Below are 23,582 nucleotides of genomic sequence, written 5' to 3'. Positions count from 1 at the left end.
TTCTGCAAAGCCACAGCACGTATTACCCCATGCGTTTCTAGGAACTGTACTGTATATATCTCTGCATGTCTACTGTAGAAGTCATTACATAACCAAGGTGTCTAAACTATGTGTTCAATAAACTGACTTTCATTTTTATAATTCCGTTGTCATGGTCACGCCTTCGGGTAGTTGGAGCTAGATCTCCTGTATGTCTAGGAACCCTATTCTACCTTCACGGTTCACTTACACTCCAGCCCCTACAACTGAGGCCTGCACAGTCACACAACCTTGGCCTCCAGTAGATCCTGGCCCCTGTGACAGCTCACCCATTGTTTGTCTGCCAATGTCATGTCAGATAACCACCTCCTGTAATACCGGAAGTCCTGGCCTAGAATTAGCAGATAAGGAGGTTTGGATGCTACTGTGGATACCATTTTTTTTTACTGGTTGTCCTGCAATCCCCACTGGCAAGTCCACATGTGGGTGTTTTTCTATGTCCCCATGTATATGTGGTATCCCTGTCCCAGCAGGTATCCCTGCAAGATTGTCCTAGAAACATCAGAGATTCCCTCAGACTATTCAAGATCCTGACAACACAGGGTTAATGGAACAAGAGGGGCACTAGGACCCAGGGAAGGCAGTCTCCGCTCTGAAGCAGGAAGGGAAAAGCCCCCTGTTATGATAAACCCCTGACCTGTGTGAGGATTGAGCTGAGTAGCTGGAACATTACATGTATGCAGAGGAGGGAACAGGAGCTGCAGTATGGAGAGCATGCAGGAGGATCAGTGTGTGGACACACGTGGCGCGGAACAGGAATGATGCAGCGGTGGTGTTCCCGGAGCAGGACAAGGGGGTCAGAGCCGAGTGCGGCAACGCATAGCACCCACACTAGCGTGACCCAGGTTTAGAGACAGCCAGGCAGCGATCACTTCCACAGAGGCCTACCATGCACAGGCAGCTGCCGTGCGGGTACTTCTAGGCGAGACTACAGTGACCAAGGAATACTGTGAGAGTCAGGTATCATGACATCCAGCTGGAGCTAGCAACTGGGGAAGGTACTGGGCACCCTCACTGTCACCACATAACCACTGGCGTGCGCAGCACATTTTATTAGGGGGTGCACCATTGGGGGGGGGGGGGTCTACACCGCCTTTTGGGTGTGTTTAGTACCACCTATTGTTGGTCAACACATATAAAATATCCATCTTTGTACCAATCCTAATAAAGCAGGTACATTGTCAGATGCTGTGGTGTGCACCAAACAAACACCCCTGATGGCACACATTGCAATTACAGGGCTCCTCCTCAGCCTGGTCTGGCTCCCCCTCTCTTTCCCCTGCAAGCTGCAGCAGCTTACTTACAAGTCAGTTACTCACTGACACTGACTGTCGCAGACTAGTACTGATTCTGCTGGAAAAATGAGTGACGTGTCAATGCTGCTGCCGGCCGTCTGCTAGTATTGAATTTGTCTTCCTAAGAGGAACGCTGGCTGCATGCTGCTCCTCATCAGTGGCTGGCGTTGGCATAGCATAGAAGGAGAGAGGTGTGTATGTGGCGGGTGTGACGGGCGGGCATGCGATCAGCATGACGTAATCACGTCACATCATACTGTTTGTGATGGTGGAGCTGGGAATTTGAAAGACGGTGTCAGTGGCACCCTTGATTAACCCAGGCATCCAGTCAGTAATGCATTCCCGACAGGGTGCAGCGCAGAGGGGACAAAAATCAGCCTGCTCGGCGATCGCTGCATCGGGCATGTGAGATCGGGGTGCCAGACATTAGGGGGTGCCTGTGCGCACCAGGCACCCACCCTGCGCACACCTATGCACATAACTTAGCCAGGGACACTGGGCTTCAGCACTGTCCCCACAGAACTGAGCCAGGGCTATTACAAAGACACATGTCTCCCCTTCACTCCTTCCATATCTCACATTAACACTGGGTTACCTGCCCAAAGGCAGATTCTGCTACCCAGCAACAGTGAATGGGACAGTGACTGTGGGTGTAAACTCTATTTACAGAAAGAAATAGAGACTTAAATCCCTGTGCACAGGTCGGGTTTTGTTTACTACACACTTGCAAGTGTTCGTAATAAAAGGTATACCATTGCTAGCCTAAAATAGGGAGTTGGACATACTAGTATTTTCTCTAACGTCCTTGAGGATGCTGGGACTCCGTAAGGACCATGGGGAATAGACTGGCTCCGCAGGAGATAGGGCACTTTAAGAAAGCTTTGGACTCTGGGTGTGCACTGGCTCCTCATTCTATGCCCCTCCTCCAGACCTCAGTTTTACACTGTGCCCAGAGCAGGATGGGTGCACTGCTGAGAGCTCTCCTGAGTTCTCTGCCTAGAAGCATTTTTGTTTGGATTTTTTCTCTACTTTTTCTACTTTTTCACAGGGAGCACTGCTGGCAACAGGCTCCCTGTATCGAGGGACTGAGGTGAGAGGAGCAGACCTTCTTGTCTAAGATAGGCTCTGCTTCCTTGGCTACTAGACACAATTAGCTCCAGAGGGGGTGAACGCAGGTTCTTACTGGGCCGCCGTTCTCCTCACAGAGCTAGAAGAACAGAAGACAGAAGTCGTCAGGCGGCAGAAGCCTTCAGCTTCACGGAGGTAATGCACAGCACTGCAGCTGTGCATCATTGCTCCCGTCCCATACACCTCACACACTCCGGTCACTATAAGGGTGCAGGGCACAGGGTGGGGGGGGCGCTCTGGGCAGCAATATAAACACCTCTTATGGCAAAAGACGATATACATGTACAGGTGGGCACTGTACATGTATATAAAAGAGCCCCCGCCATATTTTTGTAAGTTTGAGCGGGACAGAAGCCCGCCGCCGAGGGGGCGGGGCTTCTCCCTCAGCACTCACCAGCGCCATTTTCTCTCCACAGCACCGCTGAGAGGAAGCTCCCCGGATTCTCCCCTCATTATACACGTTGAAGGGGTGTTTAAAAGAGAGAGGGGAGCACATAATTGGCGGATAACATATTATACAGCGCTGCTGGGGAAAAACATTTTGTGTTGGTCTCCAGGATCATTGCGCTGGGGTGTGTGCTGGCATACTCTCTCTCTGTCTCTCCAAAGGGCCTTGACAGGGATACTGTCTTCAGGAAAGGGGTTCCCTGTGTGTGTGTGAAGTGTGTCGGTACGCGTGTGTCAACATGTTTGACGAGGAAGGCTCGCTTAATGTGGAGGGGGAGTGCTTGAATGTCGTGTCGCCATCGGCAACGCCGACACCAGAATGGGTGGATATGCTGAATGTCTTGAATGCAAATGTCAATCTATTGCATAAAAGGTTAGACAAGGCAGAAGCTAGGGATCAGTCAGGTAGCCAGTCCATGCCTGTCCCTGTGGCGCCAGGCCCTTCGGGGTCTCAGAAGCGCACCACATCCTAGATCGATGACACAGATACCGTCACAGATACTGACTCTAGTGTCGACTATGAAAATACAAAATTACAGCCAAAGGTGGCAAAAGGTATTCGGTACATGATTATTGCCATTAAAGAGGTTTTGCATATTACTGAGGAACCCCCGGTCCCTGACATGAGGGTACACATGTATAAAGGGAAAAAGCCTGAAGTCACCTTTCCATCCTCATTGGAACTAAGTGAATTGTGCGAAAAGGCTTGGGAATCTCCGGATAGGAGACCACAAGTTCCCAAAAGGATTCTTATGGCGTATCCTTTTCCACAAACTGATAGGATACGCTGGGAATCTTCGCCTAAAGTAGACAAGGCGCTAACACGCTTGTCCAAAAAGGTGGCACTGCCTTCTCAGGATACGGCTTCCCTCAAGGAACCTGCTGATCGCAGGCAGGAAATTACCTTGAACCACATTTACACTCATTCAGGTACTATTGCTAGACCGGCTATGGCGTTGGCCTGGGTTTGTAGTGCGGTTGTGGCATGGGCAGATTCCTTATCTACGGAGATTGACACCTTAGATAGGGATGCTATTCAAATGACCATAGAGCATATCAGAGATGCTGCCTTGTATATGAGAGATGCTCAGAGAGACATTTGTTTATTAAGCTCCAGAATAAATGCTATGTCTATTTCTGCTAGGCGGCTCTTGTGGACCCGACAGTGGACGAGAGATGCCGATTCAAAGCGGCATATGTAGTCCTTGCCTTACAAAGGGGAGGAGTTGTTTGGAGACGGCCTCTGGGACCTTGGTGGTCATTCCGAGTTGTTCGCTCGTTATTTTTCTTTCGCAATGGAGCGGTTAGTCGCTAATGCGCATGCGCAATGTCCGCAGTGCAACTGCGCCAAGTAAATTTGCTATGCAGTTAGGTATTTTACTCACGGCATTACGAGGTTTTTTCTTCGTTCTGGTGATCGTAGTGTGATTGACAGGAAGTGGGTGTTTCTGGGCGGAAACTGGACGTTTTATGGGTGTGTGCGAAAAAACGCTACCGTTTCTGGGAAAAACGCGGGAGTGGCTGGAGAAACGGAGGAGTGTCTGGGCGAACGCTGGGTGTGTTTGTGACGTAAAACCAGGAACGACAAGCACTGAACTGATCGCAGATGCCGAGTAAGTCTGGAGCTACTCAGAAACTGCTAAGAAGTGTCTATTCGCAATTTTGCTAATCTTTCGTTCGCAATTTTGATAAGCTAAGATTCACTCCCAGTAGGCGGCGGCTTAGCGTGTGCAATGCTGCTAAAAGCAGCTTGCGAGCGAACAACTCGGAATGAGGGCCCTTGTCTCTACGGCTACGGCTGGTAAGTCGAATTTCTTACCTTATGTCCCCCCGCAGCATACAAAAAAGGCACCTCATTATCAAATGCAGTCCTTTCGTTCCAATAAAAACAAAAAGGTACGGGGATCGTCCTTTATTGCCAGAGGGAAAGGCAGGGGAAAGAAGCTGCACACAGCTAGTTACCAAGAGCAAAAGTCCTCCCCTGCCTCTGCAAAGTCCACAGCATGACGCTGGGGCTTCCCGGGGGGAGGAAGATCTAGTGGGGGCTCGTCTTTGGTTTTTCAGCCACGTCTGGGTTCACTCGCAGGTGGATCCCTGGGCATTAGAGATTGTTTCTCACAGATACAGGCTGGAATTCGAAGACTTACCTCCTCGCCAGTTTTTCAAATCGGCTCTGCCGACTTCCCCATCAGAGAGGGTGCTAGTGTTGGCAGCAATTCAACAGGTGATTGTCACAGGTCCTCATCTCCAGCAAGAAGAGGGATAAGTTAATATCCAAGGCGACAGCGGGTAAGTCTTCGTACCTTCATTCCGCAGCACCCCCAGCTAGAAAAACCTACTCTGCTCTGACTCTGCAGTCCTTTCGGACAGCAAAATTCAAAGGCAAGGATTCTTCTACAGCCAAAGGGATTAAAGGTAAACCCAGAAAACCGGCCATTGCAGGTTCTCAGGAATAGAACCCCGGATCTGCTTCCTCAAAGCCTTCAGCATGACGGTGGTCCACACTGCCTGGAAGACAGGCAGGTGGGAGCTCAGTTACATTATTTCAGTCTCGTTTCAGCAACTTCTTGCCAGGATCTCTGGGTCATAGATCTTATCCCCCAGGGATACAGAATGTAGTTTCATGAACTCCTACCTCACAGTTTCTTCAAATCAGGCTTACCAACTTCTCCGGAAGCAAGTGTGACTTTACTGGCAGCAATTCAAAAACTGGTTCAGACTTAGGTCATTGTCCCAGTTCCACTTCAACTAAAAAACAAGGGTTATTACTCCAACCTGTTTGTGGTACTGAAACCGGATGGTTCGGTGAGGCCCATTTTCAACCACAAATCTCTGAACCCGTATTTAAGAGTGTTCAAATTCAAGATGGAGTCTCTGAGAGCAGTGATCTCAGGTCTGGAAGAGGGAGAATTCCTGGTGTCTCTGGGCATCAAGGATGCGTACCTGCACATTCCATTTTGGCCGCCTCCATCAGGCGCATCTAAGATTTTCACTGCAGGACTGTCACTACCAGTTTCAGACCCTGCCATTTGGGCTTTCCACGGGCCCGAGGATTTTCACCAAGGTAATGGCGGAAATGATGGTGCTCCTGCGCAGGCAGGGGGTCACGATTATCCCATACTTGGACGATCTCCTCATAAAGGCGAGATCTCGGGAGAGGTTGCTGGACAGCGTGTCTCTTTCCATGAAGACGTTGCAGATACATGGCTGGATTCTCAATATACCGAAGTCCCAGCTAGTCCCTACAACGCGTCTGACCTTTTTGGGCCTGATTCTAGACACAGACCAGAAAAAGGTTTTTCTTCCGATCAAAAAGGTTCAGAGGCTCATAGCCATGGTCAGGAACCTATTTAAACCAAAAAAGGTTTCAGTGCATCATTGCACGTGGATCCTGGGGAAGATGGTGGCTTCATTGAAGGCCATCCCTTTTGGCAGGTTCCATGCAAGGACCTTTCAATGGGACCTCTTGGACAAGTGGTCCGGGTCCCATTTACAAATGCATCAAAGGATCACCCTGTCTCGCAGGACCAGGGTATCTCTCCTGTGGTGGCTGAACAGTGCTCACCTGCTAGAGGGTCGCAGGTTCGGCATTCAGGACTGGGTCCTGGTGACCACGGAGGCAAGCCTCCGAGGCTGGGGAGCAGTAATACTGGGAAGAAATTTCCAAAGTCTCTGGTCAAACCTAGAGACTTGACTCCACATCAACGTCCTGGAGTTGAGGGCCATATACAACGCCCTGCGTCAAGCGGAGGAATTGCTTCGGAGAAAACCGGTTCTGATTCAGTCGGACAACGTCACGGCAGTGGCTCATATAAACCGGCAAGGCGGAACAAGGAGCAGTGTGGTCATGGCAGAAGCGACCAGGATTCTACGCTGGGCGGAAGGCCATGTAAGCGCGCTATCAGCAGTGTTCATCCCGGGGGTGGAAAAATGGGAGGCGGACTTCCTCAGCAGGGACGACCTACATCCGGGAGAGTGGGGACTTCATCAAGAAGTTTTCGCACAGATCATGGATCGATGGGGACTGCCTCAAATCGACATAATGGCATCCCGTCTCAACAAAAAGCTAAAGCGGTATTGCGCCAGGTCAAGGGACTCTCAGGCGGTAGCGGTAGATGCTCTGGTGACACCTTTGGTGTTCAGATCGGTCTATGTGTTTCCTCCTCTTCCTATCATACCCAAAGTGTTGAGAATAATAAGAATGAGCAGGGTCAGAACAATCCTCATTGTTCCAGATTGGCCACAGAGGACTTGGTATCCGGAGCTGCAAGAGTTGCTCACAGAAGAGCCGTGGCCTCTTCCTCTAAGGCAGGATCTGCTGCGGCAGGGGCCCTGTCTGTTCCAAGATTTACCGCGGCTGCGTTTGACGGCATGGCGGTTGAACGCCGGATCCTACTGGAAAAAGGAATTCCGGAGGAAGTCATTCCTACCCTGATCAAGGCTAGGAAAGACGTGACGTTAAAACATTATCACCGTATATGGCGGAAATATGTTTCTTGGTGTGAGGCCAGAAATGCTCCTACGGAAGAGTTCCATTTGGGCCGTCTGCTTCACTTCCTTCAAACAGGAGTGACTTTGGGCCTAAAATTAGGGTCCATAAAGGTCCAAATTTCGGCCTTATCCATTTTCTTTCAAAGAGAATTAGCCTCTCTTCCTGAAGTACAGACTTTTGTGAAGGGGGTGCTGCATATTCAGCCTCCCTTTGTGCCTCCGGTGGCGCCTTGGGATCTTAACGTGGAGTTACGTTTCCTCAAGTCACCTTGGTTTGAACCACTCAAAACTGTGGAGTTGAAATACCTCACGTGGAAAGTGGTCATGTTGTTGGCATTAGCTTCGGCTAGACGTGTTTCAGAATTGGCGGCTTTATCACATAAAAGCCCATACTTGGTTTTTCATGTGGATAGGGCAGAGTTGAGGACTCGTCCTCAATTTCTGCCAAAGGTAGTCTCATCTTTTCATGTGAACCAACCTATTGTCGTGCCTGTGGCTACACGGGACTTAGAGGATTCCGAGTTCCTGGATGTGGTCAGGGCTTTGAAGATTTATGTGACCAGAACGGCTAGAATCAGTAAGACTGAAGCTCTGTTTGTTCTGTATGCGGCCAACAAGGTTGGTGCTCCTGCTTCAAAGCAGACTATTGCTCGCTGGATCTGTAACATGATTCAGCAGGCGCATTCTACGGCAGGATTGCCGTTCCCAAAATCGGTTAAGGCCCATTCCACTAGGAAAGTGGGCTCTTCTTGGGCGGCTGCCCGAGGGGTCTCGGGGTCTAACACCTTTGCAAAGTTCTATAAGTTTGATACCCTGGCTGAGGAGGACCTCCTGTTTGCTCAATCGGTGCAGAAGCATTATTGAAGTGACCTTTTTATTAACCAGATGTCTGACAGCATAGATAAATTTAGGGGTTCTCGTCCCAGTGACATAGTACACATGCAAATTGTAACGATTGTGGAATAATAAGAGACCCTGATTGCATAGCCCTATTGTTACTTGCTCCTTGAGTCCCCAGCAGGTGTCTCTGAACTGCCGGATAACAAGAACTGGGGAATTCCACGCACCGATAAGGTAATCGCACTCACACCCCGGATAGGTGTGTCACATATACACAGCACCTTTACCAAGAGTAAAACCTGGTCAGACAAAGGAGTAAACAGGTTAGCAGAAATTATGGACAATTCACTGCCAGTATCAGCTAAGGCCCAGATATCCCAGCCTTCAATTTGTACCATCAGGCGAAACAGGTTGTTTCAGCTGGGGAAATACTTCCAGCCGCCATGCTGACTACAGATCATGCTGTTTTCCTTGTGCTGCAATCTAGAGCTCTCCCTGCTTTGGGCAGTCCCACAGTACATGACCAGGCTCACTGCACTCAAAACATATGGCTGGAGGCAGGTTGTTGGGTTTAACAATAGGAACCTGGGTTCTGGGCTTAGGTACTGGCTGTAACCCTTGCTTGACTTTATACAAATTTCCCAGGGTCAGATACCTCTCAATTACTGCTAACTCCTCAAATGTTTAAGGGTCAGCCTGCAAGGCTTAGTGTTGTACACAACAGTCTAATACTCGTATAGCTTGGTCTAGAGCCACCCATTCCACTACCCACTGAGCAGAGTTTTTATCTGGCCGCAGCCAGGTTTTGCTCAGTTTGGCCAATTTCACCAGTTGGACCCTTTGAGTTCAGCCACCACTCATGAAATTCTTGGGCTTTGCTGGGGCCCATCACCCAAATCCTGCTGAGAACAGCCTCCTTCAAGCGAGGTACGGAGCTGGACTCGGACACCTTTAAATAAACAGAGGCTCTCTGTGACTCCCCTGTGAGAAAGGAAACTAATCTGACAGCCCATTCTTCCTCAGACCATTTTAACAGTGCAGCAGTGCATTCAAAGGTGCTCAAATATCTGCCGCGGTAAGTGTTGTAGCAACTCTCACTCTTGCCCACCTTTTCTTATTTCTGTTAATTCAGCATGCATTAATTGAATCAGAATTTGCTGCCCAGCAATCTTAGGAGGTCATTCCGACCCGTTCGCGTGTAGCGGTGCGAACGGATTGGAACTGCGGCGGCGCCAGCATTGCGCACATGTGTGGTTGCCCAGCGACGGCAGTCACCAGGCAACGACGCCAGGACTGAAGAAAGCGATCGTAGGCCCGATCGCAAGAAGATTGACAGTGGGAAGGAGGGAGGATCGGGGCATCTACTCACCATTTCCCGGGCATGGTAAGGCGAATGCAGGCATGTCCAGGCGTTTGGAGGGCGGATGTCTGATGTCACAGCCGAGACCTTCATCGCTGGATCCGTCACACTGGGTAAGTAGGTGCAGGGCTGGTCTTGTTTTGCAGGAAACTTTTTTTTGGTATAGCAGGGCTGCACAAGTGATCGCAGCCCTGCTATGTTAAAATACACTCCCCCATAGGCAGCGTCAAGTTGATCGCACGAGCAGCAAAAAGTTGCTAAGTGTGATAAACTCGGAATGACCCCGAGTCTGTTGCCCAGCTGCTAAATCAGCAATTACTTTAAATAAATCTTCCAATTCCTCAGCTTCTCCATACTGTGGAAAGATTTATCAGGCTTAATTAACACTTTCTGGTGTGCTACTTCCACAGCCCACACCACCACAAATAAACAAACATAACAAAGTTCATGCAAAAACAAACAAAACAAATGCAATCTTGTTTAACCGACCAAAAGTTGCCATTTTACTCAATGATCCAACTGTCAGACTTGCTTTCTCTTGAGTCCTTTGCCTTCAAAACAGCATCAATTTATCTAGATACACTTGCACACAATTTTGGAAGAAACTCGGCAGAGAGATTGTTCCAAACATCTTGGAGAACTAACCACAGATCTTCTGTGGATGTAGGCTTGCTCAAATCCTTCTGTCTGTTCATGTAATCCCAGACAGACTTGCTGATGTTGACATCAGGGCTCTGTGGGGACCTTAGCATCGATTTTTTTTTTGTTTGTTTGCTTGTTGTTGTTTTTTTTAAACCTGTCAGCATTTTAAATGTTGTTTTTTTTGACCTTGTCGGTATTTTAAATGTCAATATTTTGACCATGTCGGGATTTTGACCTTGTCGGGATTTTGACCGGCGGTCAATGGTTGTCTGTATTTTGACCATCTGGATTTTGATTGTAGGTAAACTGACTGCATCCCACATGTGGCTTTATGTGCATTTACACAGTTTACTCTTTGTTATTACATGTGATTGTAAAACACGGGACAGTTGTGGCATAGCATGACCACACTATATATGTCTTCCTGGCTTTAGATAGATAGATAGAGTGATAGATAGATAGAGTGATAGATAGATAGATAGATAGATAGATAGATAGATAGATAGATAGATAGATAGATAGATAGAAAGCCAGAACCACTTAAAATAAATTAATCACGGACTGCCAGCCAGCCATGGAGAGACAATAGCGGCAGTTCAAAGTTGGTGCCAGCTGTGAGCCAATTGCAGCTTGCGGACCAGCAACCAATCAGGAGTGGCCACTGAAAACATGATCTTTAGTACAGAATTGTTTGAATGATGATGAAAGTACAAGATACAACAGTTTCAACTCACCTCTTCGCCAACTCAATGAAAGGAGTTTATATGGTAGAAGGGTGACGATGGCCTCACTGCTTAGTAACATAAGAAAGCCCGAATGCAGTTTGCTTTAACACAACTAAACAAGTCACTATCCTCCTGGGAGAATGCTTTGTGAACATAGAAGTCAAAAGGTCAACAGGGCAAAAATGTCAATATGAAAAAGGTCGACAGGGTCAAGAGGTCGACATGAAAATGGTTGACATAAAAAGGTAGACACAGGTTTGTTTTTTATTTCACATGTTTTTGAACTATTTCAAACCTTCTCTATCCATGTCGGCATAGAGTTGGTTATAAAACTTGTGGCGAGCGCAGCAAGTCACCGAGCCCGCAGCGTGACGAGCGAAGCCTGGGGATGCTTTAATTCAATTGGGGGTCCAGGATGACAAAACTATCCACACAAACCACAAAAATGCAAAAAGAATGGTGTCTACCTTTTTTGTGTACCATTTTCATGTCGACCTTTTTGACCCTGTCAACCTTGTATACTGTTGACCTTTTGACCCTTTTGACCTAATGTCTAACATGTGGTGTCTATCTCTTGACTGTCTAACTAGATACTGTCTATCATCCCACATTTATTTATGTTATATAGCTTATAATATATGAGGCATGAATACAGTATTATTGAAATAAAGCCTTATATTTGGTGAGTAGTGATGAGACTCCCATACCCTATAACTATGATTTGAAGAGCAATAATATAGGACATTTTTATAGTGTATTCAGATTGGAATGTGTAACTCTCAGTAAAAATAAAAAGTGTATATGAAATGAATCATACACTATATAATGAGCCTGTGATCCTCCCCCCAAAAATTAGGTAAAGGCGCACATAAATATAGGATATGCCAGGGGTGTGGCTCGAATGGGAATGGAGTAGAATGCATCCGTGCTAGTCCCCCAGCTGCATTATACTTATATCCTACCTGTATTGGTGCATTTATTTATTTAGCCACTCTGGACACTGTCCCTCTCTCTTCATCTAACCGGCAGAGTCCCTGACTGATCGACTGCCTGCCAAGATCTTGCATTTGTGGCCGGTCTTCATTATGGAGCTACTTGATGCTGGGTCTGCATGCCTGGAAACACTGCCGCATCTCTGCCCCAGCTACATTTGTAACTGGGGGATATTGTTGCCGACTGTGCAGGTCCACCTCTGCTGCTATCGCTCTGTTCCTGGCGGCTGGTGGCTCAACATTGTTCCTTCTGACAGACCTCTTGTGGACGACTTTCCGGTGCCTGGCTGTCGGTTTCAGCAGATATTGGGTGTTCGGTAATGCGACTTGAAATCACAGGCAGCCAGTCACAGAGAGACAGTGGTGCCGCCGAAGCTCTTTGAATTAGGAAATGAGCGCAAGCCAATCACAGCTCACGGACTGGCAGCCAATCAGGAGCAGCTGCTACGGCCGCTCCTGATTGCCAGTTCGTGAGCTTTAACCAGCTCACTGCCGGCACCTAATTTGAAATGCCAATGCTGTTTTTCCATGGCTTGCTGCCGATCTGCTGCAATCCTGGGCCCCCATTTCTCTCTGGGCCCAGGACAGCAGTACCTACGGATTGTCTCCCTGATTGCGGCCCTGATTGGAGTTCTTGACATAATACAGAGAACATCACAGTCACTACCTTTATAATACAGAGAAAATTGCAGCCACCACCATATACAGTAATACAGAGAACATTGCAGTGACCACCATGTAATGCAGAGACCATTAGTGTCATGATTGGACGCCATTCTGATGCCAGAATGTGCATAACTGTAAATAATATTGTATTGATCAATGACTGCAAATGCCCTGTGTGTGGTTATGTATAAACCCTGTGTGAAATGGTCATAGGAGACTTCAGCCTGATGTGCCACTACTCCCATGCTGATAATAAAGGGGGAGGTGTCATGATCCAGGCTATTTCAAGTAGGAATAAGCCTGTTAATAAGTAGTGTGATATCACTATAGATGATACCAGGATATCCAAGTGACGTATCAATGGATGTGATGCCAACGCATCTGGGTTATATCGAAATGGGCATGACTGAAATTTGTATTATTCCAATTGATGTATCAATGTACCAGTATGTGATAACTGTCTTTTCATGTTAAATGGTAGAAGCTTAATTGATCTGCTGGCATTTCATTGTAGCCACAGAACTCAGAGACACACTGACTGTTTAGGTGTGAAATTCCTTGTGACTAGAACTAGCCATTTGCTTACACAAGGACCATAACCAGAGCTTCAAACAAGCAATTAAAATAAGATAAGGCAATTTGGCCTGCTAGTATTTCTAAGACACCCCACAGTATAAGTTATAACAGTGTCTTAGTATGATTGATAAAGCTGATTGCCCAGCTTCAAAAGGAAGGGGAAGAGTAATTAGCCAGCCCCTGTGTATATGACCAAGAGACCCCATGTTACAGTTGAATTACACAATTAACTCTGATCTGGAAAAGGAAAAACAAACTCTCCAGGGGGAGGGGGGCTGAACGGGCAACCTGAGTTTTAAATAGAACCACAGGCTGCAAAGCGTCCATTATCAAAGAAGCGAGTCAGGAGAACATTTTTGCTCTGTAGTGTTCCGATATCAGAAGCGGCTTCACTTCACCTCATCGTTCTACTCTGCATGCGTGCTAGGATTGGTGGATTTATCTCCCTAATTTTATTTTCTTGAAGTTGTCTTTCTGTTGTGACTTTGACTTTTTATCATTATATATTGTAACTTTCTTTTGTCTGTAACATAAGCTTTGAAGTGTTTTACTTGAATTAAATAATATAGGGGGTAATTCCAAGTTGATCGCAGCAGGAATTTGGTTAGCAGTTGGGCAACACCATGTGCACTGCAGGGGAGGCAGATATAAAATGTGCAGAGAGAGAGAGTTGGATTTGGGTGTGGTGTGTAAATCTGCAATCTAAATTGCAGTGTAAAACTAAAGCAGCCAGTATTTACCCTGCACAGAAACAAAATAACCCACCCAAATCTAACTCTCTCTGCACATGTTATATCTGCCTCCCCTGCAGTGCACATGGTTTTGCCCAACTGCTAAAAAAATTCCTGCTGCGATCAACTTGGAATTACCCCCATAATTTTAGATCTGGTTTCTGTTGTGTATCCAACCCAACTCTCTGAAAGAGGCATTACCAAAATATTAATAATTCTAGGTGCAGGCAAAATCCATAAGTTTGCCTTGGGTCATACCCTAAACATTTGTACTTTGGCTGGTGGCAGTGATTTTGTGAAATTAACACACGCGCTCAGGTATCCAATAGTGGTGTCATGTGGCAGGGATTCGCAGATTGGCATATCTGGGGAATCGCCGTGCCTAGGATCGTGACAATTAGTGCCAACCATATAATACAGAGGGCATTGCAGTGCCAGCAATAAATAAAGGGAGTATCTCAGTTACTGCCATACATTTAAGCGCATTATTTCCCACCATATAATAAAGATTGCATGACAGTGCCCACCATATAATGCACAAACCATCAATGCCACAATATAACAGAGCGTATCACAGTGCCTGCTATATAATAGAGCGTCACAGGATCGCCATATAAGAGAGTGTCACAGTGCCCACCATATAATGCAGAGAACATTGCAGTGACTGCCATATTGTGCAGTGAGTGTTGCAGTGTCCACCATATAAAGCAGAGTTTTGGATTGACTGCTATATCATACAGAAAACACTGCAGTCACCACCATATCATTCAGAGGAGATTGCAGAGATCCAGGATAGAGTTAACAACCACCGATGGCTGATAATTTTTCCATTGATGACAAAGATCCAATGGCACAGAGCCAAGCAGTTTTGTCCCCCTTCCCTGGTGCCAAGACAGGGAGACTAGCTCCACCCCTGATGCAACTTGTGAAGCCCTGCACCCACCTCTGATGTCCTGATGCCAGGTGAGTAATAGAGCAGGGGTGATCTTCGGTGGGCAATGGTTCCGATGGTTCCCCGTCATTTGTTTCATGCTATCGAGCTTAACCACCAATGATGATTACAATTAATAGTTAACCCCCCCTAAGGCCATCCCTAGTCCAGGGTAAAAATAGGATTTTAGTTACCTACTGGTAAATCCTTTTCTCGTAGTCCGTAGAGGATGCTGGGGTCCACATTAGTACCATGGGGTATAGACAGGTCCACCAGGAGCCATTGGCACTTTAAGAGTTTGAGAGTGTGGGCTGGCTCCTCCCTCTATGCCCCTCCTACCAGACTCAGTCTAGAAACTGTGCCCGAGGAGACAGACATCTTCGAGAGAAGGATTTAACAGATAGTGGCGAGATTCATACCAGCTCACACCGACAAGGCACATCAAGCTAACTAGCATGAAAAACTCAGCAACTGCTGAAACATTACTGACCAAGTAACAATGCAGTACATAACTAAAGTTATACTAAACCAGATAACGGTTGCAGGAAAACGAAGCGCTGGGCGTGCGCCCAGCTTCCTCTACAGACTACGAGAAAAGGATTTACCGGTAGGTAACCAAAATCCTATTTTCTCTTACATCCTAGAGGATGCTGAGGTCCACATTAGTACCAAGGGGATGTACCAAAGCTCCCAGAACGGGTGGGAGAGCGAGGAGGCTCTGACTGAACTTCAGATCATCAGAGGCCAAAGTATCAAACTTGTAGAACTTAGCAAACATGTTCGACCTAGACCAAGTTGCCGCTCGGCAAAGTTGTAACACCGAGACACCCCGGGCAGCTGCCCAGGAAGACCCCACCTTATGAGTAGAGTGAGCCTTAACAGATTTTGGACACAGCAGACCTGCCGTAGAATAAGCATGCAATATAGTGTATCTAATCCAGCGAGATATAGTCTGCTTCGAAGCAGGACACACAAATTTCTTGGGATCATACAGGACAAACAAAGATTCAGATTTCCTGTGACGAGCAGTCCTCTTCACATAGATTCTCAAAGCCCTCACAACATCCAAGGACTTTGACAAATTTGAGGAGTCAGTAGCCACTGACACCACAATAGGTTGGTTGATATGAAATGCCGACACAACCTTTGGAAGAAACTGCTGACATGTTCAGAGCTCAGCTCTATCTTCGTGGAAGATCAAGTAAAGGATTTTACAAGACAAATCCCCCAATTCTGACACACATCTAGCAGAAGCTAAGGCCAACAACGTGACAGCCTTTCATGTAAGAAATTTGACCTCAACCTCCTGTAGAGGCTCAAGCCAGTCTGATTGGAGGAGCTGCAACACCATGTTAAGGTCTCAAGGCGCCATAGGCAGTTCAAAGAAAGGTTGAATGTGCAGAACTCCCTTCAAAAAGGTCTGAACCGCAGGGAGGGCAGCCAATTGTTACTGGAAGAAAATGGACAGGGCCAAAATCTGGACCTTCACAGATCCCAACCTCAGGCCCATTTCCACATCTGCTTGCAGGAAGAGGAGGAAACGTCCCAGTTAAAATTCCACTGTAGGAAACTTCTTGGATTCACACCAAAAGACGTTTTTCTTTCAAATACTTTGGAAATGTTTGGACGTTACCCCTTTCCTAGCTTGTATCAAGGTATGAATGAGCTTCTTCGGAATGCTCTTCCGAGAAAGTATCAGGCGCTCAACATCCATGACGTCAAACTTAAGTCTTGATAGGCGAACGGCCCCTGCTGCAGCAGGTCCTCCTGAAGAGGAAGAGGCCTCGGCTCTTCCTGCAAGAGATTCAGAAGGTCCACGTACCAAGCCTGCCTTGGCCAGTCTGGAGCAATGAGGATCGCTTGAACTCTTATTCTCCTTACGAGCTTTAGAACTCTTGGAATGAATGGAAGTGGTGGAAACACGTACACTCGGAGACACCAGGGCGTCCACTGCCACTGCTTGTGGGTCACTCGACGTGGAACAATAGCGTTGAAGCTTCTTGTTGAGACGAGAGACCATCATATCTAATTGGGATAATCCCCAAAAGTCTGTTAATTCCTTGAACACCTACGGATAGAGACCCCACTCCCCAGGATGGAGATTGTGTCTGCTGAGGAAGTCTGCTTCCCAGTTGTCCACTCCCGGAATGAAGATTGCTGAGAGCGCCAACGCGAGTCTTTCTGCCCAGAGGATGATTCTTGTCACCTCTGACATTGCCGCTCTGCTCTTCGTTCTGCCCTGTCAGTTTATGTAAGCCACCGTCGTTACATTGTCTGACTGTACTTGATTGGCCCGATCTCTTAGAAGATGGACCGCCTGAAGAAGACTGTTGTAGACAGCTCTTAGTTCCAGGAGGTTGATCGGCAGGCCGGCTTTCAGACTTGACCTTCCTTGGAAGGTTTCCCCTTGAGTGACTGCGCCCCAGCCTCGAAGGCTCGCACCCGTGGTTAGGAGCCAGTCCTGAATCCCGAACCTGCGGCCCTCCAGAAGGTGAGGCAATTGGAGCCACCAGAGTAGTGAAATCCTGGTCTTTGGCATCAGACGAATTCTCTGGTGTATGTGGAGATGAGATCCTGACCACTTGTCCAGGAGATCCAGATGGAAGTCCAGAGCATGGAACCTCCCATACTAAAGAGCCTCATAAGAGGCCACCATCTTTCCCAAAAGGTGAATGCATTGATGAACCGACACCCGGGCTGGCTTCAGGACATCCCAGACCATTCTTTGTCTCACCAATGCCTTTTTCCTGTGGAAGAAACACCCTCTGCACTTCTGTGTCGAGCATCATCCCCAGAAAGAAAAACAACCTCTAGGTTGGTTCCAAATGTGATTTTGGAAGGTTCAGTATCCAAATGTGGAGTTTGAGTAGGGGATTTGTGAGAACAATGGACTGCAGCTGCTTCTCCTTGGACGATGCCTTTATCAGCAGATCGTCCAGATATGGAATGATGTTCACCCCTTGTTTTCAGAGAAGAATCATCATCTCTGCCATCACCTTAGTGAATACCCTCGGTGCTGTTGAGAGGCTGAATGGCAGGACCTGGAACTGGAAAGGACAGTCCAGTAATGCGAAACGGAGATAAGCCTGATGCGGCAGCCAAATCGGAATGTGGAGGTACACATCCTTGTTATCCAGGGATACCAGGAATTCCCCCTCTTCCAAACCTGATATCACTGCCCGGAGAGACTCCATTTTGAACTTGAACTCCTTTAGAAAGGGGTTCAGTGATTTTAGGTTCAGAATGGGCCTGACTGAACCGCCCGGTTTCGGTACCAGTAAAAGGTTTGAATAGTAACCTGTGGTTTGCAAATGAGGAGGAACTGGTACAATGACCTGTGCCTCCATCAACTTCTGGACAGCCTCTTGTAGGGCAGTTCTGTCTGTCAGTAGAACTGACAAGCCTGATTTGAAAAATCGGTGAGGAGGGAGATTCAGAAATTCCAACCTGTATCCCTGGGACATAATATCTATCACCCAGGGATCCAGGCCGGAAGATACCCAGACATGACTGAACTGTCTGAGTATCACTCCCACCGGCCCCACCTTTAGGCCATGCAGTCCACCGTCATGCGGAGGACTTTGGTGTACCTGAAACAGGCTTTTGTTCCTGGGAACCTGCAGTAGCCGGTTTCTTGGATTTAACTAAACCTACCCTAAAGAAGGTATTGGACGGTTTGGACTTTCTAGGATTGTTAGGCCGAAAGGACTGTGATGCTGATGAAGAGAAAGATTTCTTCGAAGCAGGTGCTGCTGAGGGAAGAAATGGAGACTTACCCGCTGTAGCCGTGGATATCCACGCATCCAAAGCTTCCCCAAAGAGAGCCTGACCTGTGTAGGGTAGGGCCTCCACACTTTTCCTGGATTCTGCTTAGGCCGACCACTGGCACAGCCACAGTCCCCGACGAGCTGAAAACAGACATAGAAGAGATTCCCGCAGCCATGGAACCCAGGTCTTTCTTGGATTTGACCATAAAACCTACTGAATCGTGAATGTTACACAAAAACAATTCAACATCACCCTTATCAATAGTATCCAAATCCTCAAGTAAGGTGCCTGACCACTTTACTATAGCTTTTGCAATCGATGCACTAGCAATAGTGGGACGTAATATGGCCCCCGAAGCGGTGTACATTGATTTAAGTGTATTATCTGTTTTGCGATCAGCCGGCTCCTTTAAGACAGTAGATCCCGGAACAGGCAAAACCACTTTTTTTGAGAGTCTGGACACAGATGCGTCAACAATTGGCCGGTTTTCCGATTTTTCACTATCCTCCTCGGGGAAAGGGAATGCCACCCGGACCCTTTTAGGGATCTGGAATTTTTTCTCAGGGTTTCACATGCTTTCTCAAATATAGTATTTAATTCCTTTGATGCAGGGAAGGTTAGCGAGGCTTTCTTATTTTCAGTGAATAAAGCCTCCTCAACCTGCTCAGGTGTGGTATCATTACTATTCAACACATCCCTGATAGCCTCTATCATCAATTGTACCCCCTTTGCAAGAGAGGCAAACCCCCACAACACCCCCCCAATACCGTCTGTGGTGTCAGAATCGGTATCCGTGTCATCTTGCGTGACATGAACAAGCGTATGTTTGTGGGGGTATATAGCGGAGCGTCCCGAGGTACCAGAATCAGGCCATACTGCCACAGAGTTCTGTAATACCTGGGTTGCAGATTTATTACTTGCAACCCTGTCTGAAATCTGAGAAATCCAAGATTTCATAGCGGAAAACACTCAGGTTCACTTGCTGGAATCTGTGCTAAACCAGTGCTATCCTGATTACATGGAATGGGATCATCCTGGGAGGATATATCCTCCGTAGCATATGACACAGTATTCCTGGACATAACTAAAGGAGACCACCAAACACTCCACACACACACATGGGAGGACAGACAGAGTCCCCCCCCCCCCAAAAAAAAAAAAAAAAATGGCAAGAGAGACACAGAGATTGGAACCAACCCACACACAGCGCTTCTAACCAAAGAGAGAAACCTTTTCAGCACTGACTGTGCACCTTGATAGGATACACAGTCGTATTGCAGCCTCCCCCCATCCTTCTACAACCCCCTGGTACCGTTTACAGATAGCTGGAGTTGCTGTGTAGGGACCTGTTTCTCCTGATCAGTGCTGTGCAGCCAGGAAAATGGCGCTTAATGCTGGTGTGTCTGCTCTGAGGAGATGCTCTGCCCCCAAATGGCGCTGTCTTCCCGCTCTTCATAGGATTATACTGGCCTGAGGATTGAGTGCTGTCTGAGATCCGGGGGCCTTGAAAGGCTGCGTGACCAATGTAGGGTGTTGCGCTGGCTCAGGGCATCCCTCACAGTGCTGCACCATGTACCGCTGAGCCTTCTGGAGCGCAGTTAATACTATGCTCCTACCCTGCTGCCACCATCTTCACACTGCCCCCCTCCCCCCCCGCTTGCTACGGGGGTCAGTGTCTCACTCGCCACAATCTTCAGCTCTGCAAGGGGGTGGCGGCATGCTGCTGGGGTGAGCGATCCCCTGTGGCGAGGAACGATCTATCCTCTCTGGAGCTCAGTGTCCAGTCAGTGGCTCAGACCCCGCAGGGTGGACACTGCTCCCCCCCTAAGTCCCTCGCTGCAGAGAGGCTGTTGCCAGCAGCCTCCCTGTAAAACAATAAACTCTAAAAAAATAACTTTTACTAAGGAAACTCTGGAGAGCTCCCCTAGATGTGACCGGCTCCTCTGGGCACATTTTCTAAACTGAGTATGGTAGGATGTGTCGAAGTCAAAAATATTACATAAAAAGAATATACAAACTACACACATTATGAGTAGTGATGAGCGGATTCGGTTTTACTCGGTTTTACTCGGTTTTACTCGGTTCTCAAAACGGCATCTTATTGGCTCACGGATGTCACGTGTTTTGGATAGCCAATAAGATGCCGTTTTGAGAACCGAGTAAAACCGAGTAAAACCGAGTAAAACCGAACCTCGCTCATCACTAATTATGAGTCGCTATACTTGCAAATACGCGCAGTGAGCACAGCAAAATATGGTAATACACGCATTTACATGGACATGCCACAGAGATGGATTTGACACTTATTTCATGCAGTACATAATTATAATATCAAGCGCCAGACATCATGATGCTTTAAAATTATATAATGAAGTAATGTCATGTATGTGTATTATTTGAACGAAGCCAGATACACCTGTCATATTTGGTATTTCAGCAACCAGATTAATGTGTAGATTCATTTGATACTTGTTATTAAGTTGTAGGACATTGCAACAAATAGTTATGATTAAATGTATGAAAGGTAAAATCACTTTTATTAGAACAATAGATATTCCAAACAGGTAGTGGACAGGAAACTCACGCCAGCCCCTCTGGATGTCTTCTAGGCTGAACCTGTGGAGCATATACAAATAGACTAGTGACTCATCACGAATGAGAAAGTCCCCTCCCCCAAAAACTAGATAACACGTTGCTGATCACACAGGAGGCAGTTGCTGTTTTGTACCAGAGGATGATGGAGTTGCTCCTAGACCAGTTCCTGCATGATTTTATAGAGAAAGAGATATAAGATGCATTGAGGGAATGGTATTGTATCGCTGGCCTGTAACTGTATGTATTTACTGCTTACTGTATAAATTGTAATCATGTAATTATGTGTATACTGTACATTGTAATATATTGAATCCATATCCTTTTAATAACAAATATATACATCAATGAGCTTTGGAACTCAGATAATGTGTGGATGTATTGTTTTCTCTTATGGGATGCAGTGTTTTGCTATGTATAGCACACATTCATGGCACATGGTAATAAGAGGTGCAGGCGTTTACAATATATATTAGAGCGGGCATTTTAAATATTTTTAAGGAAACAATTTGGCATTTACAGATGGGGCTGGTCCGCGATATCATGGTCTTAATGATGCACTGTACATTGTAAATGCGACGCTGTGGTCGATCAGCTTGTGGTGGATGCATCGTAAAGCTGAGAAAATCATATCCGTGTGGATTGTTGTGATATCAGTAAGCCAATGATATGAAATTTCAAGGGACAATGCGTTTCTCATATTATTTAAAATGCTAAAATGTATTTTTATTGTTGCAAAACAGAGCTCAAATAAGTCATATTGTGTTTGATTCAGATTCGATTGTTTATCTGTTAAGTAGGTTTAAAAGTACATTTAAAAGTTGCTGCATAGCCTTAATATAGTTTTTTAACTCAGGCCTAAAATAACTTCTGGTGCTTCTATAATGTGTGATTTCTTTGTGACAAAGGAAGCCGCATGGTCTGTTCTCCATTTTGGACTAACCACATGTCCTGTCCACCATTTTGTGTAAACCTCATGGATCTGGAAGGGGGAGGAGCAGTGGCCATTTTAGGAAGGTCATTTTCTAAATAGCTGATTTTCAGTCTGCTCAGAACAATCAGTTTCCTTGGTCACATCAAGCACCATTTATGAGTTAACAATGCATTTATTTAACCCATGCCAAAGTCAATTACAAATAGTTTCAATTGGGCCTAGTGAGAGTAAATGGTGAGATAAATGCTTGGCTTGGTGTAAGAAATTGCACACAAAAAAGAAAAGAAAAAAATACTTTTTCTTCTTCTTTCCCAAGATTTAGTTATCTCTCTGTTTGCTATAGGATAGCCATTGAAATGCAAATTAACCTGTGTAACTGGTTTTTCTTAGCAGTGAAAAACAAAAATAGCTTTGATATGCAAATTAGAAGCACTGAATGGGTAAATGAGTCCCATAGAAGGCTAGTGAATGATACATATATATATTATTATAATTATGTGTGTATTTATATCAGTGTAAGTTCTGCAAGATAGTTATCCAATCTGAATCATATCATTTAAATTATAGATTATTGCAGTCATTATAGATCTGTGTGAAATAGGATACATTTGTTGCTATATAGGTAAATTTGAAATAACAGTATTTTAAGGAAGTAAGTGTAAAGACACAAACGCAGGTCTGCATAAAAGTTTATATAGAACAAGTTGTGTCTAGTGGGCAATAGTAATTAGTATTGTTCACATTTATAGAGCTGTGTGATTTTTTTATTGCGGACGCAGGGTTTTGTACAGGTGTCTCGGACAAAGTACAGGACTGCGCACGCAGCATAAAAGACATGCACGGTCGCGTGTTTACGCAAAATGAGTAAGAGTGTGGGCGCTAAGTACAAATTACACAATAGCGTTGTTTAGTTCAAAGGTGGGACAGTAGCCAGGCTACAATAGCACAAAACTACCCGGTTTCTAAAGCAGATTAGTATAAAACTTTTGTTTAAACTGTATTGCCCCTGGGGGTAAAGCTGCCAATCTGAATGAATTTAAATTTTCTGTACAGAAAAACAGTGTATTTGAGTGAGCAAACGTAGGAGTGAGTGGATTCGAACCCCGGAATTCGGGATCCCGTCGTTCGGTACAACAAGTGAGTGGAGGCTTGGTGGCGTGAGGCGGCTGACTCACGTTAGTATAGGATTTGAAATACATAAGTCATGAGGAGACTTGCACAGGAGCATGGTAGGGAATTGTGAACTGTGTGACCCATGTAGTTTTTTTTAATATGCTCCGGCTGAGATTTTGCAGCTTGTGATTAGATTCCAGCGGTCGTATGGCGGATAGGTAACAAGTACCTATACGCTGTGCAATTGGACCGCGCGTTTGTGGGTGTGATATATAGCGCAACTTGATACCACGAAATTATGCAAAAACTCGT

This window comes from Pseudophryne corroboree, chromosome 5 (assembly GCF_028390025.1).
Source record: "Pseudophryne corroboree isolate aPseCor3 chromosome 5, aPseCor3.hap2, whole genome shotgun sequence".
Taxonomy (NCBI): domain Eukaryota; kingdom Metazoa; phylum Chordata; class Amphibia; order Anura; family Myobatrachidae; genus Pseudophryne; species Pseudophryne corroboree.
This window is presented reverse-complemented; position numbering follows the sequence as displayed.